Source organism: Gekko japonicus, unplaced genomic scaffold, assembly GCF_001447785.1.
Source record: "Gekko japonicus isolate JY-2015 unplaced genomic scaffold, Gekko_japonicus_V1.1 scaffold1385, whole genome shotgun sequence".
Lineage (NCBI taxonomy): Eukaryota > Metazoa > Chordata > Lepidosauria > Squamata > Gekkonidae > Gekko > Gekko japonicus.
In genome coordinates this window covers 173186-180732 of record NW_015177055.1, presented here as the reverse complement: position 1 = coordinate 180732, position 7547 = coordinate 173186, and positions in this window count along the sequence as shown.

Sequence of the window (7547 nt, the reverse complement as noted above, 5' to 3'; positions counted from 1 at the left end):
CTGCTCCTTCCAATGCTAAAGTTCTTTCATCTTTTAGTTCAACCCATTCTTTAATCCACGTCATTGCTGCTGAAAGGTAGTATAGCTGCCAATTGGGCAATGCAAAACCCCCTTTTATTTTACTATCCTGCAGGTATTTGGTTTTAATTCTCTGTCTTTTAGATTGCCAAACAAATTTATTTGTTATTCTTTCTAGATCTTTAAAGAACTCATAATTTTTTAGAATGGGCAGATTTTGTGCTAAAAACAAGACTCTTGGTAATATATTCATTTTTATAGTCGCAATCCTTCCCATTAGGGAGATATGTTTTTGTTCCCAATTTTTCAGATCTATACTGATTTCTTTAAATAATTTTTGGTAGTTATTTTCAAACAGTTTTGCAGTGTTGTCTGATAGCCAAATACCTAAGTATTTAGCTTTGTGCACTACTTCCATTTTGGAAATTTCTTTTAGCCTTGTTATCAATTTTGGGGAGCAATTTTTAGCTATTATTTTAGTTTTTTGAATATTGATTCTGAACCCTGCTAGTTGTCCACATTCTTTTATATCTTTTATTAAGATTGGCAAAGACTGCTCTGGATCTTCCAATACGAATATTAAGTCGTCGGCAAAAGCCTGTACCTTAAGTTCTTCCCCTTTCACTCTCAACCCTCTTATCATTACATTGGATCTAATTTTTTCAATTAATGACTCAATAATAAATATAAATAATAATGGGGAGAGAGGACATCCTTGTCTTGTGCCTTTCTGGATTTGGATATATTGAGATATCTCGCCGTTTATTAATATTCTAGCACTTTGTTTGTTGTACATAGCTTTTATCATTGCGTAAAAGTTCGCCCCACAATTCCATAACTCTAATTTTTTAAACATAAACGCCCAGTTTATATTATCGAATGCTTTCTCTGCATCTAAGAGAATTAAAGCCAGTTGCCTCCCAGGTTGCATTTCATAATATTCTAATACGTTAATTATATTTCTTACATTGTTTTGTATCTTTCTCTTAGGCAAAAATCCTGATTGATCCATATGGATTACTTCTGAAAGCACTCTTTTCATTCTATTGGCCAATATCTTGGCAAAGATTTTATAGTCTGTATTTAATAGAGAGATAGGCCTGTAGTTCTTTACATGTTCCTCATCAGAGTTTGGTTTGTGAATCAAAGTTATCAGCGCCTCACTCCAAGAGGCGGGTATCCTCTTTGCCTGGGGTATATTATTAAGTAGCTCTTTGTAGGGTTTTACTAACTGCTCCTCGAATATCTGATAGAACTCTGTTGGGATCCCGTCCGGGCCTGGAGACTTCTTTTTTCCCCCGTTTTTAATTGCTTCAATTATATCACTAATTTCGATAGGGTTATTTAATATGTCCATCTGTTCATCGTTAAATTTCCCTTTTTCGGTTTTTCCCTGATAGTCTTGTATTTCATCCTCTCTTACTTCTTTTTTATATAAATTCCCATAGAAATCCCGAATTATCTCTTCTAAATCTTTTTGTGATGTCGTTTCTTCCCCTTTCTTATTTTTAAGTCTTTTTATAAGTCTTTTTTCCTTTTCTTTTTTTAACTTATAGGCGAGCCATCTTGTAGGCTTATTAGCATTGTCAAAATAGTATAGTTTTGCTCTTTCTATTTTCTTTGCTGTCTCTTTAGTTAGAAGTAGGTTAAGTTGGTGTTGTAACTTATTTATCCTATTTCTTGCATTTATTAGATCTTTGGGTGACTTTATAGTTCTATTTTCTTCTTTTTGTATTTCCCTAGTTAAGGTTTCAAATATTTTGTTCTCTTGTTATTTTTCAATGCCCCCTGATTTATCCACCATCCTCTTATAAATGCTTTGAATGCATCCCAGATTATTTCTATAGGGGTATCTTGGGTGGTGTTGTTGTTAAAAAACTCTTGTATTAAGGTTTGGTTTTCCCTACAATCTCTTTATCTTTCAATAGACTCAAATTCATTGTCCATCTTGGTTTCCTGGCATTAACTTTAAGTTTTAAAATTATTGGATTGTGATCAGCGAATGAGCTTGGTAATATTTGAATCTCATCTATACTTTTAACAAGATCTATCGATACCCAAGCCATATTGATTCTCGACCAAGCATTATGCCGTGTTGAATAGAAAGTATACTCTTTTTTATCCATATTTTTAGTTCTCCATATGTCTATTAGTGATAGTTCTTCCGCCAGTTCTAAGAAGGTTTTAGGTAAATTATTACTTGACTTTGTGGCTTTGGATTTAATGCTTTTCCTATCCATGTTTGGGTCAAATACCGAATTATAGTCACCTATTATACAAATTTCCTCAAAATTTGTCCCCATCAGTTTTTCTTGCAATTGTTTAAAAAAAGGTGATTGATTTTGGTTGGGTGCATATATGTTTAGGATTAGGGTTCTCTTTCCTTGTCTTTCAATTGATACTGCCACTCCTCTTCCCTCTTCTAGAACGAATTCTAATTTGGGTTGTAGGTAAACTTTTACATACACAGCTACTCCTTTCTTTCTTTTTTTGCTGTCTGATGCTGTATATACCTTCCCTAATTTTGGTTGCTTTAAATACTTTTCTTGTTCTTTTTTTATATGTGTTTCTTGAATACATATGACATCTAAATTGAGTTTTATCATTTGGTGAAATATTCTTCTTTTATTTGGGCCATTTAGCCCATTAATATTCACTGATAATAGCCTAATCGTCTGCAACTTCTCCATCTTCTTTATCGTTCTTGTTTTTTCCTAAGTTTTTGAATTGGAATCTTGTAAGGACTTTTGATGTGGTTTTCTCCGTTTTTTTCTTACTTCTTTTTTTGTCTTTGGATTCTCTGCAACTTCTAAAGACTGCGCTTTGGGTTCTTCTTCTCTTTCTTCCGTTGAGTCATGTGAGTCCTCGTCAGATTTTCCACCTAGGTTCAGTCCATGTCTTTCAAGAAAGTTTTCCAATTTGAATATAGAGTTTATATTGTATCTCTTACCCAGGTAGGTAAAGAGAAGACCTTCAGGTATCAACCATCTATAGAGGATGTCATTCTCTCTCAACAGTTTGGTTAATTTTGTGTAGGCAAACCTTTTTTCTCTTACCCGCCATGGGGTATCTCTCAAAAATTTTATTTCTTTATTGTCCTTCACTACTTGGTTCTGGTTTGCTGCTTGCAAAGTCTTATCTCTTAATTCTTTTTTGCTAAATTTAATATGAATTTCCCTGGGCATTTTATATTTTTTTGCGTAAGCTGTATTTTTCCTATAAATTTGGTCTATATTGCTTTCAATTTCTTCTTTAGAGCCTAATTCCAATTCTTCTGCCAGTAGGCATGCCATTTCTTCTTTTAGATTCCCTCCTTTTGATTCAGGGAAATTTTGGCATCTTAATACTTGTTCAGCTCTGTCCATTTCAAGTGATATTATTGTATTTTCTAACCTTTCTGTGTTCGCCTTCCACTCTTGCAGATCTTCGCTTAACTCTATATGCTTTTCTTCAATTATTTGTATTTTTTTGTGTTTTTTTCCGTATCTTGTTTGTATTTCTCCATTTGCTTTTTGAGGTCTTCAGTGTCCGCATATATAGCATCCAGTTTCGTATGGATTGGCTCCATTTCAGCTTTCAGAACTATAGGCAGTATTGACTGCACAGTTTCTTTTACCACCTGGGCTACTGTTCCTTTAATTGTTTCCTGCACTGACTGCTCCATTACATCTTGAACCCAAGATTTTAAATCTGCTTTTAGCTCTTCTGTAGAGATGTTGACAGGTGGGTTGACGGCTTGTTGTAGTTTAATTTGCGTTTTTGGTGAGGGAATTGATGATTTTTTTGATGTTCCTGATGCCATTTTTATTTTTTCAAAGATTTTCTGCTTGTGATTAAATATTTTATCTTGTAATTTTATGCATATTTTTAAATGCAACCTTTGAAATTTGTTCATATACTTGTCTTTGGGATTCTTTTATTGATGTTTATGTTTATTTTAATTCTTCCAATAGTTATTTATATCTTCCTAATAAGTTCAAATATGGTTTATTTACGCTGCTTTAATCAATTATTTTTAATGGATTTTATTTATTATTTTTTTGATATTATTATTATTATTTAAAAATTTATTTACTTATTTATTTATTTTAACATATTATTGTTTATGTAATTTCTCCAGACTCTAAGTTTATTTTGAATTTTATTTTATATGTTAATTATTACTTTATACTGTGTGCAGATATTTATTTCTTCAAAGTTTGTTTTCAATTGCTATTAATTTCTGGGCTTTAACATAAATGGAATTTACTCCCTTTTATGGCTTTATATGCTCCTCTAGATTTATTAATGCAGTTTTATTCCCAGTAAGGGAGTTAGAAAAATTGCTGTCTATTAACTATATGGCAAGTGGAATTCAGTCATATACCATCTATCTCCTCCTATTATTTTCAGTGCTCAATAGAGCGGTTGAGCTCCCCCCTCCTTCTTCCACCCCTTCCTTTTTTTTTTAACGTAACTTTATAGTCCCTCTTTAGTCTCTTTATTCAGTCTCTTAGTTATAGTGCTTGAACTGTCCTTGGTCACTCTTCTGATGCAGATGCTCTTCGTCTCCGCCTATATTTTTATACATCTATTTCTGTATTCCTGGTACTTCCGCGTTGCTCTCCTGCTCTGCGTCGGTCTGCGTCACTCCGTTGGGTTCCGTTGAGCTTTGCATCGCTCCCACGTTGCTCTCCTGCTCTGTGTCACTCCGTTGAGCTCCGTTGGCCTCCCACGTCACTCCCCGACTCTCTCCGGGCTCCTGGCTCTGCCCCCGCTACCACGCCAGCCGCCGCACCTCACGCGATCCAGCACACATCACTCTGCTTCCCTACTCGCGAGTCGTCCCCTCCTGCGAATGCTGCGCCTACTTACTCCTCGGAAGGACGATGACTTGGCACAAAGTGAAAGAGAGAAACAAAGAACACCATCAAACAAAAGGTTCTTTTTTTGTTTTAAGGTTTCAGTTTGTGTTAAATTTTCCCCTGTTGCTTTCTCCTTCTCCTCCCTCCTCTTCTTAGCTCCTTTGTACTTATTTCAGGGCTTCTCAAGTTTCACGGCCATTAATACCTTCCTAGTCTCCCGTTTTATTATGGGGGGGGGGGTGTGAAGGAAAAAACTCCAGAGTACCACCTTAAAAGTGCAGCTTCCCACAGTTTTATTCAAAATTGGGCGTTTGTACTTATCTAGTTCAGCCGGCTTGTCTCCGCTTTGCTAGAAGTAGTTAATTCACGCTCAGGCTGCTCTGCTCGACTGGTGTCCGGTAAATCTGTCGGGCGTCCTCAGGCTCCTCCGCTTCGAGACGGCTCCAAAGTTTGGGGGGTGTTTGCCTCACACCCCACCACTGGAACAAAAGTCTCCTGCTCTCCCCCACCAATGTGGCTGGAGACTCCGAGGCTCTGGGCCTCTACTAAGGGGGAAAAGAACCCAGGAAAAGCAGACTTGTGACAGAGCAACTCCACACACGTCTGCCCTCGTCAAGCTCCGGCGGCCATTTTTCGGTTTTGGGCAAACTATTGTTTAGAGTGGGGGGGGGGTCCCAAATCTTTTTTAGCCTCTGGCCACCTTTGGATTTCCAAAGCAGGCTAGGCTAGTAGTCAATAGTTATCTCTCTTCTGGGCATGGAGCAGGGGTCATTGCTGGGGTGTGGAGGAGGAGGTATTTGTGAATTTTTCTGCCTTGTGTGGGGGGTTGGACTAGATGACCCCAGAGGTCCCTTCCAACTCTGTGATTCAATGACTCTGGCTGCAGAGATGTCAGGGGAAAGACTCATTGTTGCGAGGGCTGGTTGCGCAGGTTGTGGGGGCCACCGTGCACTGGTTCTGCTGCTGTCTCCTGAACAGGGGACCGAATCCGACTGACTCCCAACTCTTTTTCAGCCTCTGGGCACCTTTGGATTTCCAAACCAGGCTAGGCAACTAGTAGCCGCTTTCTGGGCATGGAGGAGGGGCCTCTGGGGGTGTGGGGGAGAGGTAGTTGTGTGAATTTCCTGCATTGTAGGGAACGGGGACCCACCCTCAGTCCTGGGAGACCAAGCAGCCAGCCGTTCTGTGGCACCGGATGCTTTCGCCTGCCCTGGGCCCTGTCTGGTGGGGGTGGGGCTATTTTCCTTCCTTAGTTGCTGCCACCACTCACTGGATTCACACCGCCTTCCTAGAGGTACGTTGAGACCCCTCTGGATGATTCCCCAACCCGGGAAAGTGGGTATCTCAATCTTTGGGCGCCCCCTGGAGAGTTGGCAACCACTCTGATTTGGGCCCATTTGGGTTCCTCTGGCCTCCCTTTGCCTCTCTTAATGTGCTGAGTGGGGAATCGCACACCCCTAGCTGATTGCTCACTTCTACAGGTCCTGCCTGCCCCCCTTCAGTTTATATACTGCAGAATTCCCCTGGTTTGACCTGAGTCCAGTTGGGTTTGGGCAGTGACTGGCACAGAGGTGGGGGGGAGATTGCTCTGGTTCTGCTGCTGGGCACGGCTGCCAATGCAAACATGCTCCCTATGTAGGCTGCTGCTGCTGCAGAGGGAGAGATTGTCTGGTTCTGTTGGTTTGGGGTTTTTTTGGGCACTGCCTGGCACATTAGCACAGGTTGTTGGGGGGGGGGGAGATTGCTCTGGTTCTGCTGCTGGGCACGGCTGCCAATGCAAACATGCTCCCTATGTAGGCTGCTGCTGCTGCAGAGGGAGAGATTGTCTGGTTCTGTTGGTTTGGGGTTTTTTTGGGCACTGCCTGGCACATTGGCACAGGTTGTGGGGGGGGGAGATTGCTCTGGACTGGTTCTACTGCTGGGCCTGACTGGCATTGGCAATGCACGATGCTCCCTCAGTCTATACTGCTGCTGCAGAGATTCTCTGGTTTGAACCAATTTCTGTTGGTTTTGGGGGTTGGGGGACCTTGGCACAGGTTGTGGGGGGGGCAGACCGGTATGGTTCTGCTGCAGTGCTGGCTGGGCCTGGCTGGCAATACAGACATGCTCCCCCAACAGGTTGCCCCCATCCCTCCATTGTTCTCTCTATGGTGGGAAAAAAGTTACTTTTTCCCACCATAGAGAACAATGGAGGGATGGGGCAACCTGTTTGGGGGCCCGTAGAATTGGACCCCCTGGTCCAATCTTCTTGACACTTGGCGGGTATCTTGGGGAGAGGTTCCAGCAGCCACCCTCCGAGTTTGGAGCCTCTCCCTCAAACCCCCTCCTAGGGGTGTGCAAGAAAAAAAAACAACACGTAAAATTCAGATTCGTATTTATTGGACCCGAATTTTTTTCGGGATTCCCGGAAAAACCTGAATATCTATACCGGTAAAGCCCTATATTGTGCCAAATGGCCCATAGGATATAATGGGGCTGAATTGCCGCCGAATTTCGGCGGCAAACCGGCAATAGGCAGGCAAGGCAGCAAGCTGATCTAGGGGCACCCTCTTTGGATGCCCCTGGAATTGGACCTTCTGGACCAATCTTCTCAAAGCTTTGGGGGTCATTTGGGGAGAGGCTGGAGCAGCCACGGTCCAAATTTGAAGCCTCTACCTCAAACCCCCTCCTCCCCAGCCCCCTGCA